Source organism: Euwallacea fornicatus, chromosome 22, assembly GCF_040115645.1.
Source record: "Euwallacea fornicatus isolate EFF26 chromosome 22, ASM4011564v1, whole genome shotgun sequence".
NCBI lineage: Eukaryota > Metazoa > Arthropoda > Insecta > Coleoptera > Curculionidae > Euwallacea > Euwallacea fornicatus.
In genome coordinates this window covers 3,529,031-3,549,995 of record NC_089562.1, presented here as the reverse complement: position 1 = coordinate 3,549,995, position 20,965 = coordinate 3,529,031, and the positions used below count along the sequence as shown (strand labels likewise).

The window sequence follows — 20,965 nt, the reverse complement described above, 5'->3', positions numbered from 1 at the left end:
AGTGGAAGCAGAATTGATCCGGCAACATTCTTCTTGAATCTGAGTGCAATTTTAAACCTTACTCGTACGATGTCGCTACTGACACCTTCTAACCGCTTCTATCGAAACAAGTTGAGCTTAATGTGGGCAGGTGTCAGCACTCGATCTTCCCGCCAGAAAACCACAGCCAGCAAACCTGTTTGAATGAGGACTTGAAAACTTGGCAGCAAAGCAGCAATCAGGAGTTCGTTTTGAACACCGGTTTCGTCCGGTCCTACTAGCCGGTTCCTCCCGCATATAACACGCTCCTCTCCTCATAATTTCGCAAAACAGAGCCAAAAATAGAGGCAAATGAACAATCAATTTGGCTGTTTATAAATGAAACTTGGGTTATTTCTAAGTTTCCGCAATTATTTTGGTGTGAATGGTCCGGAAAGTGGACTTTTAGTGGGTGATTTTGACTGTTTTTAATTTTTTTCAAACTTGATCAAAGGTAAAAAATATGATTGCTATTTTTAAATATGTTTCTGCGATGCATTTTGACGCACCTACGCCTCTTTGGGTTTTTGGAAAAAATTGCAATTTTGAGCTGCAAAGCTGATGAGGTCATGAATTTATTGCCGCGCTTCAGGACAGGCAAATGTCCTAATAAATAAAACCAATTGGCCAGGAAATTGATCTATTTCGGTACCCAACGAATCGAAATGTAGTAAGTGTAGTAAGACAATGAGGTTAACTTATTTTTAAATTTATTGCAATGTCCACTAGCGTATCTGCTCAGTTTCCTCGCCGATTATTTGACATTTTATTATTTACGCTTTTTCATAGTGACCTCAAATCGCATTAATGAAAACCGCCTTTTTCTCAGAAATTGCTACTTTCATATGAACTCAAACACGCGCCTAAAAACTCTTACCTACCTAGATACTACCAAGTCCCTGCTGTAGGTATTATATCTTTTGATATCTATTCGATAAATTATTAATGCGATATCGGCAAAAACTGATCGCAAATTATACAGGCTAGATAGTCTATAGGAGATTAATGATCACGTATACAAGATCAAGTGTACAGGGTTTCATTACCACAGGGAGCTAGAAGTATAGTCCTTTCCTATGCGGTTATAATTACTATCTGCCTAGGGGATCGTCGGAGCCTTATGGGTTCGATTTAAGCAATAAATTACCTTTATCGAATTAATTTCATTTTCGATTGTATTATTGTTCTTGGCAGATAATCGTTGAAAAGGGATTTTTTGGTGTAAACAGGGGCGATAATGGTAAATCCACTTACCGTGATTGACTGGGTTCCCTTCACTATGAGCATCAATTTAACGATACGAACGTTTGGAAAGACATGAAGACCATTTGCATATTCAAATCTACCAAAATTCGGGAAAAAGTTCATAATATGTAAATTTTCCTACATAAACATGGAAATTTCGATACCAAATTAATACCGCTGTGCTGGAAATTCCATAACGCGAATTACAGTTTTCAGCTGTTGTTTCCTGTTTTGAGGAGTCCACGTGAAGAGTATGATACTTACTGATCTATTGAATAAATTTTTTTACTAGAAATTTTTAGACCAATGTGTAATGTTTTTATCCTAAATTCTTTATCAACGATATCATTCAAGAAAGATTAGAATTTTTTTTTTTGAGTCTTCCTCTTGCACCCTACAATTCATTGTAGTAGAATTATTACATTTGGTTTCTTCTGAATTTTGCTTTGACGCTAAAAAACGGGAAACATGAATTGCAGTTGATGAACAACTTTTGAACTTGTCATTTCAAATGTTAAAATTGCTAGTAGATGCGTTTAACATCTTGAAAAATCAGGGGCGGGTTTTGTTGGAAAAAGGTGGAATCGAGGCGAAATTTCTCTCTGTTGATCACGTTTCTAATTTTCACGTTCTCAAGAAGGCAAGTAAAGCGCACTTAAAAGGATATTAGAAATCTTATTATATTTACACAATCGATGTTTGATTGTGGAAATTCGTAAATCCCACAATCCCAAAATCAGAGTCATACAGTCATACTTTAATCATAAAGAAAATTATACCTATTTTTTCAAATTCTATTTTTTAGAAAAGTATTACTACTAGGCGGTACGTCTATGTAGAAAAATTGATTCTACAAAACCTGAAATCGCTGCCACTTTCAAAATTCAGTGATGTATGAAAATCTTAAAAAAAAAAATTAATTTACGATATCAACATTATTAAATTTGTAATTATTAATATTATCGAGTAGAATAATTTTTTCTGTAATCTAGTTCAAAGTGTTTGGCAGCATAAAACACTAATATATACAAATAGAAGAGACATTTTTCATTGTAAACAGAGAATATTCATAATTTAAGGTCGTACTCACTCTGGATATTTAAGAAATACGATACATCGTACAATGTCAACAATGGTAGTGCAGATCAAATGTAGTACAAGTGGCGAAATTTAAAGAAGGAAAAAGTTTGAATCTTTTTTTTAGTTTTACGTAATGTTTATTTAAACATAAATATTGAAAATAGCAACACAACCGACTAAAACAGAAAAAAAATGTATAAAACATAAACATTAAAAAGAATTTCAAGTATTGCGTACAAAAAGATAAAGATACATGTACAAGATGATTTTTTAGCTCACCGAAAAAGTGAGGCAGATGAACGATGAGGTGATGTTAAGAAAAAAACTTTCACATAGATATATGTCCAATTTCAATTATTTGGGGATTTAGTGGACTTAAAAGATTTCTTATTTATCACTAAAAATGTAATGGCGATCCAGTTTGATAGCTACCGCGCTTTCCTCACTTAAATCCCTTTGAATTTCTAGTTATGGGGTCGTATGAATTAAATTGTGTACCAAGAAACAATTAATATAAGAGAGCAGTTGTTAGATAGAATACAGATGGTTGCTGGTAGTATAAGAAATCGTTCATATATGTTGATTCGGGTGAAAAATTCATTACTTCGTCGTTGTGGAACATGTATTCTTGCAGAAGGAGGACAATTTGAGCAACTGCCATGATATTTTTATTTTTATCAATCTCATTTGTGTAATTTTTATAATAAATGGGTAATATGCAGAAAACCTTGAAGTCTGTTAAATCTTTAAACAATTGAAATCGGATATATGTATATATGAAGTTTTTGTTTTAGAATGGTCGCACCTTTCATTTACCTCACTTTGTCAATGGGCAAAAAACCACCGTGTAGAGTCTGTATTTTCTAAGATGGCGACAATATTTTTTGGGGTGACTATGGCTTATTGCGATTTTATGACTATTGACTCTTAATTGTGCTGCTAGAAGTTTTGAAATAGATTCAAATAGTTAAAATTAATCGAAGTTTGCTATGAAAAAGGAGTTTTAGTGTTCTTCTACTTATGAGTTATGGCAACATTTAAAAAAAATCGAAAATACAAAATTTCAATTCCTCCAAAATCACTTTCTTTTATGAGAGAGATGCACATTGAAACAGGCGTCAATTTCCATTTAGTTTTTCCACATCTTGGTCAAATTTTGGAGCCTCATCCACCCGTAGATATAATTTTGGTGCACGTCATTACTGATACCATCAAAAGCCTCTGGAAAGACAAAAAGTGCCGGCGCCGGGTCGCCGTTATTCAATCTCAAACATAGCTGTTCCGAAGATGCAAATGTGGCATCATTAGTGCTTTTTAACGGGTGGAATCCAGACAGCTTCCCCAATAATGTGTCATTTGGAATAAGAAACGATATTATTCTTCGTTTACCCAACTTTCTCAATAATTTGAAAAAGCGTGGGTAGAAAGGCTATACTTACTAAGGGAGTCATAGTTTCCGTTTGCAAAGCGACAAATGAGAATATGATGGAAAATCTATTTTCAACAAAATTTATTATTTCCATATTTGTAAACTATTAATTGCACTTCAGTATATTCGAGAAAGTTTTACTTATATACACGCCCCTGGTTCACAGGAAACTAAAACTGATTTTTTCTATTCCTAGATCTTATTAGGATTTCAGTTTTGGATATGTATAGTGGTGTAGAATTAAAAAAAAAACATATAAACATTCTCCGCTTCGTGTCACTGCCCTTTCGTATAGACAAGAAACTATAAGGCACTTATACGCAAATATTCATAATTTTTTTTGCTAAGCACTAATACTTGAGCAGCCAACTTGTATCTCGCCAATTCGAATGGAAATAACGCTGATTTTTTTCTATAAACCTTATTTGGACCGCATTTTATGACATGCCAAGCATATTGATGTAGATAAGGACTTTTAGGAGAAGAAATTTTTGCATTTTTGAACAAAATGTTTTTTAAGAACATTGTTGAGATGCTCCTTAAGAATGGGATTTCTCCAGATCATTTGCCTTTCGAGATATTCTTTGCCATTGCCAAAGAGGATGGAATAATTTGGTTCGCCCTTATGCTCCAGCCCAATTTCTCCTTTCTTCCACATTATTTCCCTGTGCTGCATTTACCCAGTTTTCTTGTAATTTTAGTTTTAATTACGTTATTTCGCCGACTCCTTTCGTTTTAAGTTAGTCCAATTAAAAGTAGTTTATTTTAGACATAAACTGCTACTTACAGGCTTGATGGTGTATGTTACATCGAGTAGAAAATATTGTGTCTATAACCCATTGTTATTTATCTGATAAACTGCTTCTAAATGTTCGATATTTTTGTTGTAAAGAAAACTGATGTCGATCGGCAGAGAACAAATTTACTTCAACTAGAATAGAGAGATTTCTTCGATTTTCACCATTTCATGATTTCCTAAATTGTGCTACTTTTTCCCCATTTAACCAAATTCCTATTTCTTTCCGCCAGATTACCATAAAAAGAATTAGTCCATATTTACTATTTTCTGACGATGAAATTTATGGCCAGTAAATACTCTGAATAGAACTTTTAAGAGGCATTATTGAATATGGTTTTCCTCATAATTAACAAGGAGAAGCCCAAGAGGACCGAACGACAACATCCAATTTCTAAGGTGTTAAATACCTGATTCTAAATTAAAAATTAGTATAGATTTCCCATTATGGTAATCTAATGTAAACCGTCCGATATCATCCATAATAATGTCCTTCGTTACCACTCACCTACACACAACGTAACTACTCATAATAAACATCAAATTTTACCTTCCATGGTAGCCTACTCATATGGATTTTACATAGCCATCAGTAGGGAAATAACATTCCTTAGAAAAATTTACATACCTATTCACCATTCACATTCAAACTCGATCCAAAAGGCTTAAGCCACAAATCATAGACCCATTCACAGAGGCTTATAAGTTTCGGTTTCCGCTTTACCGTTAATGGAAATAGAAAATCTCGTCATGTGTGTGCATGATTCTATTGAATTTCTTGTATCAAAGGAGAATTCCACAAAAGATAAGAAAGGAGTTATTGACCACTTTTTAAGGTCGAAGTAGCACATTATACAACGATATAATAAATGTCGCAATATGGACTTACATATTTGCATGGTTTCTTGGTGAATAATACTTACAGCTGTTACTGAGAAATTAATAACATTTATGCTATATATTAAGATTCTTTGATATTGTCGGTCCATTGAGTAGGCCAATGAAAGAAAACCTTCGCAATTAGCTGAAATGTCGGTAATTTCTCCTTGTTATGTAATCTGCGTTTAAGTAGAGGCTGCGCAAAAGTCTTTTTTATTCCACTTTTATAAGAGAAAATCGAAAGGTGCAGGGCTAATCTAGTATTAGATCGCATTTTTGTGGTCTCCTCTCGTTCTTGTTAGACGAGCAGCGGCCTTGACCACCATTTTTCAAGATTGGTTTTTATCCCAGGTTGAACGAACCAGAGAGCCAGTAACATCCAACACTTAGATTTTGGTTTATATAGGTTTAACACACATTTGTGTCATACCTATAAGACCCTAAAAGCTCGAATCCTCCTCAATAACACTTAAACTTAAATTCTTGTTCTAGTATGAATGAACCTATGTACTTGTAAACGAACGCTTCCCAGTAAATTAGAGCGCTCTCTATACTTGAGACTTCGTTAGAGCACTGGCACCGCCTTTGCCATGCAGGTACTTGAGAGTAGAAGATGGTTCGATGCACCAGTCAGCTACAATTACGACATTTTCAAGTGCAGGTTTCATGCACCGCCTTAGGTTGGTACTGCCTACTCGACTGTGGTACTATGTTTGATGTTAGGTGTAATAGCTTTTTGTTCGGTTTAATAGGAGAAAGTTATGGTGTCTGATTGGTTTTGGATGCTTCTTGATATCATAACAGACGTAGATCAAAATGCTCCTTTGTAGCATTGGAGATGGAAATCTGGGTTAGTCGCTGATGTTGGCCGTCGCCTAAAGGGTGAATTTCAGAACTTGGTTTAGGTTTTAACTTTGAAACGTCACAAATTTTTCATTGATATGTTCAAGAACTTCAAAAGTGTTTTTCATTTAACTTTAGTTCGGGTGAGAACAAAATTTTGAATATTACCGTTCTTCATTGTGAGTACTCTCTAAAAAACTGAAAGTCACTCTTATATAAAAAAAAATCTAGTAAGTTAACAATTGCGAAAACTGCTCTTTTTTAAGGCCAATTTTTCCTACTGTAAAATACGCAATTCTCAAAATTGTTTGTTGAAATTACCGCCATTTACTATGAGTTCTAGTTAAGCGAAAATACTTCAAATTACTTTAATTCTAGATCAGTTCTAGCGAGGCAACAATTCTGAAATTTGATTGCATTTAAGGTCAGTTCGGATTCGGTTCAGTTCCGAATTCTGAAAATTACTGACAATTACCGTGAGTTCTGGTTGGTTCAAAACACAGAAATAAACTATTATTTTCGGACAGTGTAAGATAATCTAAAATAATGAATGTTCGTGTTAGTTGAGGTCAGTTTAATAACTTCAAATCGCTGAATATCATTTTCATTTGTTAAAAATTCTGGCGAGTCCAACAAGCTGAACGTTCAAATTTACTTCGATCTTACTCAAAACGAAAAAGTGCTAGTTTTCCTCTCTATAAGCCTTGATGAAGAGTGTTCAAAAATATATTTCCATTTGTTCATTTTTGTTACCGGGGAAATATTCCTAATCGAAAGATTTATATCATTCCAAGAAGATCATTAATTACTTATAAAAGATAAGGACCCGCAATGTAACCTTCAAGAAATCGCCAATTTGCTGTTTTCAAGCTCAATTATAATGCAGAAAAACAACTAAATACAAATTAATCCTGAACTTGGTGTAATAATATGTAATTGGAATAACTTGGAGAAATCCCATCCTCTGGTCATTAATTTTACATTAGCAGGATTACATATATTAATTATGTTTATGTTAATGGGAAAAACATGCTATTGAAAGTACTCAGTGTTTCCTCATTGTTTCTACTGCAGGGTGATTCAAACACGTCAATTAGGACTTTCTAAAATGACCCGAACAATCTAATTTTTGCATTCCGGCACTGTACAGGGCTTTCATCCGTAATAGCCAAATCTTAAGTAATAATGCAGGTAAAGAAATCCGGGAGGCAATAATCCCCGCATTTCCTATGTAAATCCTTAAACTGTATGCAAATTTATTTCACAGGATACGAGTTTTACTGGGCCACGTGTCCTCTGGTCAATGAGTCAGGTTCTTTCTGAAAACTGCCATTAAACTGGTTTATGTTAATTCTAGAGCAGCTGGCATCATTTAAGTGAATTCTGGACCTGAGCAAAAATTCGAAAAAGTTTTTTTTGCCGATTAAATGTAATTGAAATATAATTACTCTATGGAGCTGTTTGGTTTTTGGGGCATAAACAATTCGTGTTTTCCTCTCGTCTACACAGAATAAAAAATTGTCACCAAAAAGCTACGTAACATAAACAGGGAAACGAAATGTTTGCGTTAACTGCAAATGAAGGATGTAACGAAAAGTAAACAAGAGAAAAGAAGCCAGAGTGAATTTTCCGGAAATTGAGTGAACCAATTCCTGTTACGGAAAATGCAAACGAAAAAATCTATTCGATTCGAGTTGGAAGTAGAATTGCCATTTTTCAATCGAAGCGAACCGAAATCAGTTTGTTTTATAACACAAAAATCGAAAACTACGGAGCAGATTATCAAGCAAACCACAATGGGTCGGGCACCAACTTTTGTATTATATGTTACATTATCGAGTTTGAAGGAATATTCTTACTGATGAACACCTATAAATTAGGCTACATTTAATAGAACTAACTTTAACAATCTGAACTAAATAAAAAAAAATGGAACTAAGAAGTTAGCGAAATGGCAAAGCAAAACTGGGACCAAAAAGAAATATGAACAATGTAAATTTTGATAAAGCAAAGGAAAATGAAGAAAAACGAAAATTGATATGAATAAGACTGATACATATTATTGCATTCTTTTTAATTAAAATAGAAATGGCCCATATTAAAGCGAGCAGACACAGAAAAATAGTATATGAACAGGAAACTTCAGCTCCATTTCTTTGGAAAGCAGGGGCGTGTCTTTGTACACAAGTGAGGAAGTCGTACACAAAACAATTAATTTGTTATTGCTGTAAAAAATTAAAAGTATTTATGATAAGGAAAAATACGTCATGCTTATAAGTAAAAAATAAAGAGTGATTTCTAAAGTAAAAATGTTTTAACATTAACTTGTCATACATAATTAAATTCATAAAATTATTTTCTATCAAAACATGTAAAAAATATGAAATTCTTTTTGAAATTCTGAAACTACCGCCAGAATCAGAAGAAGTTGAGTTGAGAAAATCAACTTTGACCTTACTTAGTAGTTTAATAAATATCATTTTATTTGATTTTTAGTTAATTAAAATCTATTCAAAAATAAGTGAGTTATAGCTTTGCTCGATTTTTATATATCTTGTATAAAACATTAAGGCCGAGTACACTCTTATATTATATTTCTGGCTGGGAAAAGTCGGTGTTGTTTTCCAAAAATCAGGAGCGCACACCAAATTAAATTCTGGAAAAAAATTCTTTGCAGAGCATCAATTTTTATAATAATTTTGTTAAGAACAGTATTGTAAGGCGTTAAATTTCCCATAATCATTGCCACCCAGAGTATCCACAATAACCCAAAAACCAATCTCCAACATATCCATAGACAGCTTTGAATTTTTAATAAATTTTTGCATGATTTTACAATGTTTTTAAGATTTGTAAAAAATGAACCTCCTTTCTCTTGCTTAAGTTATATAACAATATTGCTTACTCAAACACAGGAGCATAAAGTATTTTTGGAATATTAAGATCATTCAAGGAAGATATTTTAGGAAGTTTTACAAGGCTTTTTATGGGATGCGTAGATTCTCCATTAAGTTTACGAAAGAGTTTAATTTCTTTGAACAAATTCTTTGACGAAGAAGAACATTTCTGTTCTGCAAACATCTTCCCTTTAACACCTCCTCAAAGTCTTTTGGCATTCGAAAGCCGACTTTATGGAAATCGTTAATCAAGATTTTGATATGAGTATATGATTTTTATGTAAGATTTTAATAAAGTTTCAATAAATGGCAGCTATTGTATTCTTGCGGCTATTGTATCCTATAAGATTTCACGTACCATTGTGTAGGTTTAGCTTCTTTAACTCCCGGATCCGACATAACAAATTCAACGAGACTTTTTTATGCCTTTTTAAATTGAAAATTGAGACTAAAACCAACGTAAATTCGTGATAATATGGCATAATATTCCCTTTAATCGTGACGTTCCTGCTACGAAAATCATAGGTTGTTTGTTATAGTTTTCATCGCTCCAGGCCGATCGAAATGAACCACCATTAATGGGCATTTATGGAATATTTGCAGTGGGTCTCGGAGTAAATTAGCTTCTACCGCATTGCAACTTTAACCGCCTTTTTGTCATAAAAAAACAATTCAGGAGAGGCCTATAATAATAGTATGAGCTAAGTGGCACCTATATTTCCATTACTCTACTTTCCAAAATCTATGCAACATTAATCTTGAGAAGTTTTTATTTAGATGCGGACATAACATTGGTTGGAACCTGTCCATTGCACAGAAGCTTAATTTATTAAAGCCACATTGAAAATTCATTTGATTCGGCCCTGGATCATTAATCTTATTTTTTTCTTTTGCTGCGGACGAGTCTTCCGGGAAAATCGGAAATAAGGGCAAACGTGGCAATGGAGACAAGGGATCTAATGAATATGAGCATGAAACCACCCGACAATACCCTGAATACTTTGAGGGAAATTTCTCTATGTGAAACGTCACAATAATCTAACGTTGATATGGTTTACGGTTATCTCGAAAACTGCTTTATTAAACAAACTTCCACGGCATAAAGGAATTGCATAATTTAATACCGAATGCGAGTCACAAAGTGCAATATATGGCAGTTATAAATTAATACTACAGATACAGTTATTGGCAATACCGCTGATTATAAATTGTAAGTGGGCCTTTTTAGGAGAGGTCTTATCTAACAGAGTGTGTAAAGAGAATGCCCGAGAAAGAGAAGATAAACGTCGTAAATAAATGCAAATTCAGTACAAAATGCGAGTTCTTTTACAAAAAGAGCTTTATCTTAAAGTTCACTGGTCCCTTTAATCAGGCCCAATTTGCTTCTGCTTGCCTGTTTCCTGTCATTTCGAAATATTGGCTGTTAAACTCAGTTCCCGACTCGTACACGGAATGGAACATAATGGAAACAGGGAAGCTCTAATAGTCGTAAATATGACAGACCCTTTTATTGGACCGTTTATCCTCTGTCTTCCGCAAACAATCATCAACTTAAAACGTTTTATAATCTGGAGTTTGAAAGTAAGGGTAAGAGGGCTCGTAACTCTTGCCGTTTATATGGGTTACCCATATTATTTGTGCCAAGAATATATTTCTCTTCACTTGCTAAAATATTGGAAGAAAGCTGAAAGTGATGAAACATTGGCACACTCAGTGTTTATGTTTGGCTCGTCATATTTATTTGAGTATTAACATAAGTTTGACGACTTTGTGGCACGACTTTTTTCTGAAAACAAACAACGAGTTATTTTAATTGTTTCTTCGGACCTTTTGGAACTTGAAGAAAATCATTTTAGCCTCTGTTGTGTACTTTTTCGCGTGTTAGTCACCCCAAACGTTTTTTGTAATTAGCTACTGACCGCTTTTCTTTTATAGGAAAATAAGGTGCAAGCATAATTGAAATCCCACTCGTTGTTAACGTTTTTTCCCAACATCCATAAACCTAAATAAAAATACACATGGCACAATGGCATTAGTGATTAGGAAAACTGAATTCATTAGAAACCTCCATTCAGATGACTACCCTGTACCTAATCCTAAAATTTCAGTGGAAAACATTATTTTTGCATTGGCGAATTTCCAAAAGAAACCTACCATATAGTTTTTTTCTTAATAAAAAAATGAGTCGATGAAACTTCAATTTTCAAATTAATGTAGTGACCTCTATAGGGTGTTTCAGAACTATGAGCTCATACTTCTAGGGACTGTACAGTGCAACAATAGAAGATATTTGAGCGTAAAAATCCATATCCGGAAATGCCCCCCAAAGACTCTTCAATGTTATGACAGTGTAAGGTCGTTATGTGGAAAAATGTGTTTTACCGCGCTTTGATACCTTTTATTTCAAATTTTTTTGGATAAAATAATACTACAATAATTATTTAATATGTATTTGGATTTTATATTCGGTATTTGCATAAACGATGCATTTGACTTTCAGTGATAAACTTCCATGTTTTAAAAAAATTGATTTTTGGAAAACGAAGTGGATCATAGAGTTTTTTTTTAATACAGGGACGTTGTTGTGGATGGGCTACTTGATGATCTGTTTATATGACTTTACTGTATCCAACCCTAAAAATTAAAAAAAAAATGTAGGGAATGGTGATTTTTATGTTCAACGCCATATAAAGACGGTTTTGGAGTGTATTTGTGTGACCTAACCCAAAAATTGGAGAAGACACGATTAACCAGTTTTTCAGGGAAACATTTTTGAAATAAATCTGCTAAAAATAAGTTTTTTTTTTAAATAAAAATAGACTTTCGGCATATTTTAATGTAAGACATTAAAAATCACTACGGAATGCTAACAAAGACGAAAGGTCTAACTTCTTCAAGTTGGGGGGGATTAACGGAGGAATATTCCACGGAATAGTGTCTCTCGTGAAACGAAAAAAGCGCTGTTTTTTGTTAGTCAATGCCCATAAAACTTCATTAATAACTTGAATTAATATTGTCCTTTGAAAGCAATTGATAAATTTGCAGTTCTCTACCGTTTATGTTCTTAACATGTTGGAATTTTTAATTCATCCAAAAGAACATAAAATTCGGACGTTTTTAGCATCTGCGCCTGTGCCGGTATAAAAATGTTCTTGGGCAGATTGCAGGTCAGCGCACTTTTTGCAAAAGGGCAATGTTGAGAAACGTGCTATTAATAATCCTGGCTCGTGAGTGTACATGACTAAAAACACATTAGTTCGTCAAAGCTGAACAGATTCCAATTCCTTGAATGATCGAGTGGCTGTTAAGTACAAATTTCTTGCTGGCTTCTGGCAATAGGCACTTTACAAGGTTTTTGCCTTACTATTAATTTATAAATAAAAAATACTATTTACAAAAAAAGGATGTAGCTGCCATTTTTCATAATTGGGCATCGACAAAGCCATTTCACAAACCTAATTGAGGCAATTTGGTCCGGAATAGCGGCGATAATGAACTTGAACATCAGTGATGCGTTCCCTCGGGCGAAGAGATGTGAAAAAATTCACTAGCGTAATAAAACAGTAATTATATCGAGAAGGAAGTAAAACGTGATAGTTTTGTATGTGTCAAAGCAGAAAAATTAACTGTATCTGTTCAGCTTGTTTGGTTTAAAATTACGCAGTACAAAAAAAAATGAAAATACCGTTAACGAGTAACGAAGAATCATCATTTCGAGGCACGCTTACCCTTGCAGAGCACCCAATTTAAAGTTTTCACGGAAATGCTCGGATTTGCGGTCATAGTGGTTGAACTGCGGGGCTCATGGTGTCAAAAGTTTTTCAGACGATCAATAACATCGACGTTATCTAAACATCTCCAAGATAAAGGTATCGGTGGAGACAGCCAATTTCCAACTCCTATTTTATGGGACACAATAAATTCAGCCCAATTGCGACACAAAAAACCAACTTTCGGTACCCGGAGGGCGATAATAGGGAAACACGGATACAGAACCGAAAAAGACAATAAAGAAAGTCGAGAAAACCTCCAATTTCTCACTCAAGTGTTTTTATGATCGCCGCTGGCGGATTTTCGTATATTGTATCTGGGGAAATTAACGCTTTGGGACTGTATCTGTGAACCTAAATTTTCTTTATGTAACGCCTTGTTTCGGGAAATAAAAAGAACGATAATTTGGATGTCGTTTTCACACTAATATAATATTATCGAAAAAAGCGAATTCCGGAAACGTCACAGGAAAAGAACACAAAGGTGCTCCTCCCCGCATCTTCCCATGCTTGTGTTCAAAGAACAGAACTGTGCCATACACCCACTTGAGGTTTTGTCAATTAATCAGATATTTTTTGATAAGAATCAGCTTTTTGTCATTTTCTCCCATTCATAGGATCAAAATCTCGGTATTTCCAATTATATAGCATACTCTATTAAACCGTCCTTTATGTTCGTGGAGCTCATTGAAATGCGAAATTTTCGTTCAAAATAACAATATTCCACATCGTTCACTTTCGACTTTATGGACAGGTTCAAAAATCTTATTACACCAGTCAACATTTTCCATATCGTAGACACAACAAATGCTACGAATTTTATTGCAAGTCTCCCGTGCTTTAGCCCTGATTTATTTTTAAGGGAACTTTCAAACCAAATTAGTCAATTTAGAAGTTTGAAGTTCGAGTTCGCCTCGGCATTAATAACCAACGTGAGAAAAACAGGGCATTTGAGTCTTTTATCCGCTCAGGAAGTTGAGTTTCGAGTCCTGCAATCGACGGCTGAACACGTTTTTGGTGTCGTTTGCAAGCAGGAGAGCGTGTTTCCATGCACGACAGCTCTCGCCATAAAATATCTAGAAAAGTGCTGGAGTTGGGTGTTTTGTCCTCGGATTTGTCCGACATGGAATGTAAATGGGGTTATTAGTTGGTGGAAATTTCATTACCTTTTTCATTGTATTCATTGAAACATTTAAATTTTAGATATTAAAAAAAAAACGTATTAAACGCTTTAATAATAGAGCACTCAAATTTTGAATAAATAAAACGCTAAAAATTGAAAGATTCATTTAAAAGTTGCGAATTCTCTTTTCTAACTTGTAGCCCCAGACTTCTGCGTTTAATCACTACTTCAGATGCTTGTTCGAAAATTTGAAATAGGGGAATCAAGCAGCTGAAGAGAGAGATATTTAAATTTTCTGATACTTTTATCTAAAATCTATGTTATTTTAAAATTCTCTGTCATCTTATAGTCTCAGATTTCAGCTGCAAATTACCTGTTTACATGTTTGCTCTCGTAAGATATGGCTGATTTATAGGTAACTGAGGATTTTTTAGTATTTTCTAGAAATTTCTAGTATTTTTATCTAACTTTTTTTTAATCAAAATATTTCGCCTACTACACATATTCTGGACTACGTTATTCCATGTTATTTTGTTGTCCTAGATCTGTAAAAAAATCTAATTTTCTGACAAAATTTGTCTACATTTTGTCTCGCCCAGCTATTTGACTTACTGTGTACATTTTTCTTCAAGTTCTTCTAGGCCATGTTGTATTCGCAGATGTCTGATATCCTCGAATTGCTGCTTCAAATGTTGTTGTCCGATATAAATTGTTCAGGTTAGGTGGGTTAACGAATTAAATCATTTGAAGAAATGTATCTGACATCAGACGAGACTAGAATTAATTGAGACAAGATCACCAATTACATATTATAATTCTCAGATCGACACAATATAAATACATGAACAACGGCCATTTTAATGGCTCTTCATATATCACCTCTACTTTATTCCTACAAGTCAACAAACTATAATGAATATTTAAATTTTTCATTGGGTTTTGCACCATGAATATTAAGAACCGAGGCAGGAAGCCATCGATTTCCTGCAACTTGCTTATGTCGCATAATTATGATGCGTCTGGTTAAGTAAGCTCGAATTTCCAACGATATTAGACTGGGAAGTCATAAAGGTGAATACCGTTAGACGCAGACTAGGGCGTGGAGCTCCATATGGAAATGCTTGAGGCCCTTATAAAGGGCATTCTGTAGTAATACCAATCAAAGTGTTTATTTTACGTTATGTGTACGGTGTTTGGAAAAGTTGGTACAAAACTTAAGGAGGTGATATTAGAATCAAAACTAGTAAAAAAAGTTCCTATACTCATTGATCCGACGGAGCACTGTTATTGAGATATGGCCCTCCAAAGGGGTCCCATCATTTGGATTAAATAAAACTTTTTTTTTTTTTTTTTTGATAGTTAAAGACCCTTATGGTGTAATTATTACCTAAAATTTTTATTTCATTATCTTCATAAGAAAAAAAAGTTATTTTAAAAAATATCCAAATTGGGAGACTCGTTTGGAGGGTCACATCTTAGCAACAATGCTCCACCGGGCCAACGATTATAGGATTTTTTTTATTTATTTTCAGTTCTATTTCCACCTCCTTAAAGTTTTATATCAACTTTTGCAGACATCCTGTATATGTGTATATGTAAGTATACGTATATGTAATTTCAGTGTTATTAATCAAAGAGTGAATTCCAGGCACCCTTGTAGAGGATTTTAGGTTTTTTAGACAACATCTTGGTAATTAATTTAATATTTAAATAACATTGAAAGGCAATTTCCCAACAAAGCTCGTCGGGTTGAAGGCTTTAGAAACTGAGGTACTTCAACGGCCTAATAGTTCAAATACACTTGTTACGCGGTCTGTTTGTGGCAACCGATTATTTCCGGGGTTACTTCTGGCTTAAGAAGCGGTGACGACAGCTTCAGGTCACCAGCAGACTTTCGTTACCTCAGCAACCTCATTAAGCTTCTGCAAGCCCTCGTACAAGCGCGATTTGATATCCCATTGAAAGTCATCCCAAAGGTATCGGCCCTTCAAGAAATAACCGCCATAATTCAGCTAAACTCGGGTTTTATCTGTTATGTTGGTGAAGCGATAGTTCGATGGGATAAATCTGGGCCTAGATTAATGGTGCGGTTGGCGGTTAATGGAAAATTCGTGTTTTATGCCGATACGACGCGATCCTTAGTTTGAAACTGGCAAATCTGCTTCCGTAAGCCCAAACTAAAGGTTCAGTTTCAGGAAGGGTGATAAATTGAAAGCCCTATTTGCGGCCGTTTGGTATATTCATTATGCAAGTTTACATTGTAATCTTATTATTAGGGAGCTCTATGGGACTGTTTGGCTTAAATGGGCAGTAATTTCGCCGTAATTAATTGCTGAAGTTTGCGGCACCTTCGATAGTTCTCACATCCCAGAAGGTAGACTTGAATAGAGTATTAAAACTTATTAATCTATCAAGGGTTTACAACATACGCGTCACTGTGAGGATCGAGTTGCTCGAAACACTAAAACGGAGTAAAGGGCAATCAGGCAATATTAATTGCCCCTGTTATTAATTGGGCGCTGCAAATTTGACGAATGCCAAGTTGTCAGACTTCTCAAATTTTTTGAAAAAACATTCAAATTTTCCCTGAAATTATACTAGTATCATATGTAATTTCTTCAAATTACTGTCCACCCGTGTTTTTTTACCGATTCAGCGGCCTTGGTTCTAGTCCCAAATAACGTTTCCAGCTGTGTAATCTTCTTTCCGATGTAATGCTATTATCACTAATTAATTTTTAAATCTTCTCATTTTGTTATTTCCCTTTCTGGGTTCATTGTTTGCAGCCTCTAACAGGGTTTCTAGATATGAAATTCTAGTTTGTAGTTAGTTTCGTTCGTTCGAAAATTATACTATTATCGTAAACGTTTTGGTTTGACACCCTGATTATCTGTTTATTCGCGTTATCTGTTTATCATTACAATTAGTGTTTCTAGATTTGCATTTTTCTCTGAAATGTAATGTTGTCATGCACGAATTTTTGCGCCTGCGGCATGTCGTTCGAGTCTTATAAAAAACAGGACTATGGGTTTATACTAATAACATACACCATTCTGTCCTCTTCCTGGTTTTCTATTGCTCAAGTTTTTTTACAAGTTTATTTATTATGCTATTATTAATTTTGTATAGATTGCTCAATTTTCCTGAACTTTACAATTTCGCTGCAAATTCGCAATTTAACCTGAACTTACATGAATATTCAGTTTGCAAATGACCAAGAATAATGGTATTGCCCTCACGGATTTAGTACTAACTTGAATTAAAATATCTATGAAAGAACCTCTGTAGGGATGCCACAAGCTCGTACTTAATTATGGTGGTGTTGAAGAAGATAAGAGATAGATTTGGTCAAAGAGGGGCGAATTTACATGATCTTATACGGAATTAGAATATTTTTTTAAACTGGCAAATGCGGACTATTCTGCAGGTATGCGGATAATCGAATATGTCTTATTAATTTTACATTTTCGCAATTATGGGCGCCGTATTAGGACTACAAATATTATGTTGAGTTATTGCACTTAACATATGCAAAATATTATGAACTTACACCACCGTCGCATTCCGGATATTGGAATCAAATTCGTTTGAGGATCAGTCACCTCTGAGGAATTGGCAACAAGGGGACATTCGTCTCGTCAGGAACGCATGGCCGATATTTTCAGCTGTCAAATGAACGAGACAAGGACATCGCAAGATGGCCGTCGTGGCCCTTATGAGGCCATATTGCTAAATTCCGTTTTTTTCTATTCATATTAAATGTTAGCCTTCATGTTTACAACAATTGTTCAAAATGTTATAAATAGACGAGAATGAAGCGAATTTATACGGTTTATTTCTGGCCCAAAACAGCTGTTTTAGTCGCGAGAAATAATAAAAGTGTCATATTGTTTTTTACTGTAATAGTAATTAGCAATAAACGTACAAATACTAATAGTTTTTAACGCTGATGCAAAACAGCTTGACGCGATCCGAGATTCGACGACAGTTGATTTGTTTGCGTTGGCATTACATTTCGGTGTTCATTTTATGTTGAAAATTCAATATAATCGTCATTCAGTAATGTAACATTTCACCGTTCAGAGATCCTAATCTAAAACTAAATGTAGGTAAACGATCCAAGTATTGTTATTAAGTACATGCCTGGAGTCTGCAAATATTTAATCATTAATTACCGACGAGATAAATAATTGAAACGTTTAAAACGAGAATGAATTGAGGTGTTCTGAATCTTTAACGGCTAGCAAAGCCCATTTCCTCGGTAGGTGTTGGTTTAATAACGTTTTAAATTGCAAATATGTAGTATATACATTATAAACTAAGCCCCAGGGCGTGAGGAAGCTATTATACTCATTTAAGAAATCCAGTGTAGAATATGATAACATTAGAGTTATTATAGAGCAAGAGGGTAACATATGGCCTCAGACCGTTCATTCGTCGAATAGGAGAAATATTTGTTACACGGATTTCCATTTGTGTGAGTTGTCACGAACACTTGGCAAATCGATCATTTTTTCGGGACTCAATACTTTATTGAAATCGCTTTTTCTATTTTCATGTACTTGTCAGCAGACTTTAACTGATGATAAAAAAATCTGATTAAATTTCAGTATTTCCTTGACAACAAATCCCGATTTATTTGCCGGTTTTCCAACCCTCTGCTTCAATATTGTCCAAATGCTTTCATGGTCTTTAATTCGATCTGATTCCCTTGAAACCCATTTAAAAGGAACTTCTCCAGACGATTTCAGTTACAATCTTAGATCTGCTCACAAGAAAGATCAGAGGCGGCAAAACTACTGATTAAAAGTGGAGACAACTCTGCACAAATTTACAGGGAATATATAGCTTTTATGGTGAGTGTCTTCAAAGAAGAGGTAAAGTAAATGTTGAAGGCAATCACACCAATGGGTAAAACGGAGTTCTCGGATCTGTCTGAAATTTATTTTAATTCAATTCTATTACATTACTTTTCTTCAATGTTTATTTTTTCTTACAGTTTTGAGGGAGGTTGATTTTGGTAGTTCGTCATAATCTGAACTAAATTCGAATAACAAAATTTTAAAATATGTTTAACTTTGATTCATCTTTTAACACCATTCACGTTGTTAGAAACAAAACGTTAAAAGAAATTGGACAGAAATAAATATGAAGAAATTAACAAAAAAAAATTGAGAACAGAGAAGTATTTAAACAAAGACACGAATAACTCACCAGATAGCATTTCTTTATGAGTATTATAATCGATTTTTTTAATTTTCGCTGGATATAAAATATATATATATATATATTTTATTTTATATATATTTATTTATATATATATTTTATATATATATATTTTATATATATGTAAATTGAAGCTGCGCCCTGTATCCACAAAAGTACTGCCACCATTTTTGTAGAAATATCTCTAACATTTTCCCCACATCCAGATAATCAGTTACTGTCCTTCGGGTCCTTTAAATGTTTTAACCAGATTTCCATGGTCATCATTTGGGATGCCATTTCCACTGTCTGATATTGGAGATATAAAAGAAATGTTAATTTCACTCAGTTTTTATAACTTTATACGGAACTATTTCGAGTATGAGCTAGGATATCCAGAAGTGCAGTACGCCATCGGACAAGAAATAAGATTACATTTTATGTGTCCAGATACTTCATAATCCGTAGTAGAAGCACTTATTATCTTCTAAAATATCGCTTTTGAGGTTCTAAAACTCCAGAATTGGAGTAGTAGGGAGTTGTATGATAGGAAGAATATATGGTAGTATAGTAGTGAAGATATATCTATTCCCAACCTTTGAATAGACACATAGTGTACTGGTCTAACCTGAAGTAATCTTTTTTTAGTCCCTCTTCGTCAAACCGACCCTCCTTTTACTGAAGAAGGATTCCCAATGGTATTTAACGACGGAAGTTTCTCTCAGGAGGAAGGATCCCGAAAGTCCTATGCTTAAAATGTGCTGACCTATTGTACTCTTATGAAAAGTGATATACTGAGTCCTCCTCCTCCCGCACCTGAGCGTTTTCAGAGCGGCCCTATCCTCAGGAAAAACATATACGTAACCGATCTGTATGACATGTGAGGACTCCCAATCTCTAACCTGAGCAACTAACCTTTTGACTATATCAAGTGCATCTCCTAATATTTCTTCCAAGGGGACTCAGACCTGAATTTGCACAGGCTAAAGTGGAACTTTTCGTTTTTTGGATAGAGGAGGAGCATCACCATCTGGAATAAAAATTCAAAACTAACCTGTCGTGCTATGCCATAAAAATTACTATTGAAACGAAATTAGAGGAAGAGGAATTAAAGCAGACGAGGCCAAGCTTTTGATGTAGATCAGGTACTTTCCCGAATGAAAAAATCCATATCAAAGCGACTCATATGGGTCTAGACAGGGAGAAATGTCCTGCGAGGCAACTCGCTTTGTCTCTTTTGTCTATTAAATTAAAATCACCAATTCTAAATTTCAATGTCTCCTATGTAACTTTAGAAGAAAAAAAAGAACCCACGTAATCATAAACAAACGATACTCGTTTAGACCCAACTTCCCTAGTTTACACTGTTTCAGCGAATTCATGAATCCTTTGTATTTGCAAACCCAACATGATAGCACAATAGTCCTCTTTAGGCTATATGCTAATGCGTTTTACCGTAAAATGCAAATTGTTTTTTGTTGTAAAGTTCCATTGCTGATTCCATTATATCGTTTGTAATGAATGATGATACCTTTGTTGGCAGTTTCCTAGCTTCCCTACAGTAATTATTACCTATATCTATTACCTTCTTGCAGTGCGCGGTCTGATGGTATACGGCGTAAAATCCAATTTCCTAAGCTTAATCAGAATTGATTAGGGTCCTCTACAGTACTAAAAGAT

The 20,965-nt window shown here is 34.5% G+C and overlaps 1 protein-coding gene across 1 annotated transcript in view; it reads left to right on the top strand.

Annotated features, from left to right (window-relative positions):
* The first annotated feature begins 225 nt into the window (after positions 1-225).
* LOC136346370 (carboxyl-terminal PDZ ligand of neuronal nitric oxide synthase protein) overlaps positions 226-20,965 on the top strand; it is a 65,086-nt gene continuing 44,346 nt past the window's right edge. Inside the window, exon 1 of the mRNA XM_066295468.1 lies at positions 226-472. The gene's annotated coding sequence lies outside the window, so the exon portion shown is untranslated. The remainder of the gene's footprint in view (positions 473-20,965) is intronic.